Here is a 455-nt window from a genome sequence, read left to right as displayed (position 1 = left end):
GCTCGTTTCAGTTCATAGTTTTAGCTGCTGTCGGGCTCGTTTCAGTTAATAGTTTTAGCTGCTGTCGGGCTCGTTTCAGTTAATAGTTTTAGCTGCTGTCGGGCTCGTTTCAGTTAATAGTTTTAGCTGCTGTCGGGCTCGTTTCAGTTAATAGTTTTAGCTGTTGTCGGGCTCGTTTCTGGTAATAGTTTTAGCTGCTGTCGGGCTAGTTTCAGTTAATAGTTTTAGCTGTTGTCGGGCTCGTTTCTGTTAATAGTTTTAGCTGCTGTCAGGCTCGTTTCTGTTAATAGTTTTAGCTGTTGTCAGGCTCGTTTCAGTTAATAGTTTTAGCTGCTGTCAGGCTCGTTTCAGTTAATAGTTTTAGCTGTTGTCAGGCTCGTTTCAGTTAATAGTTTTAGCTGTTGTCAGGCTTGTTTCAGTTCGTAGTTTTAGCTGTTGTCAGGCTTGTTTCAGTT

At 41.8% G+C, this 455-nt stretch overlaps 1 protein-coding gene across 1 annotated transcript in view; it reads left to right on the top strand.

Annotated features, from left to right (window-relative positions):
- dusp16 (dual specificity phosphatase 16) overlaps positions 1-455 on the top strand; it is a 17,265-nt gene that overhangs the window by 10,922 nt on the left and 5,888 nt on the right. The window lies entirely within an intron of this gene.

This window comes from Nematolebias whitei, chromosome 22, assembly GCF_014905685.2.
Source record: "Nematolebias whitei isolate Nwh7 chromosome 22, NemWhi1, whole genome shotgun sequence".
NCBI lineage: Eukaryota > Metazoa > Chordata > Actinopteri > Cyprinodontiformes > Rivulidae > Nematolebias > Nematolebias whitei.
The sequence above is the reverse complement of the archived record's forward strand: the minus strand, read 5'-3'. Positions and strand labels throughout refer to the sequence as shown.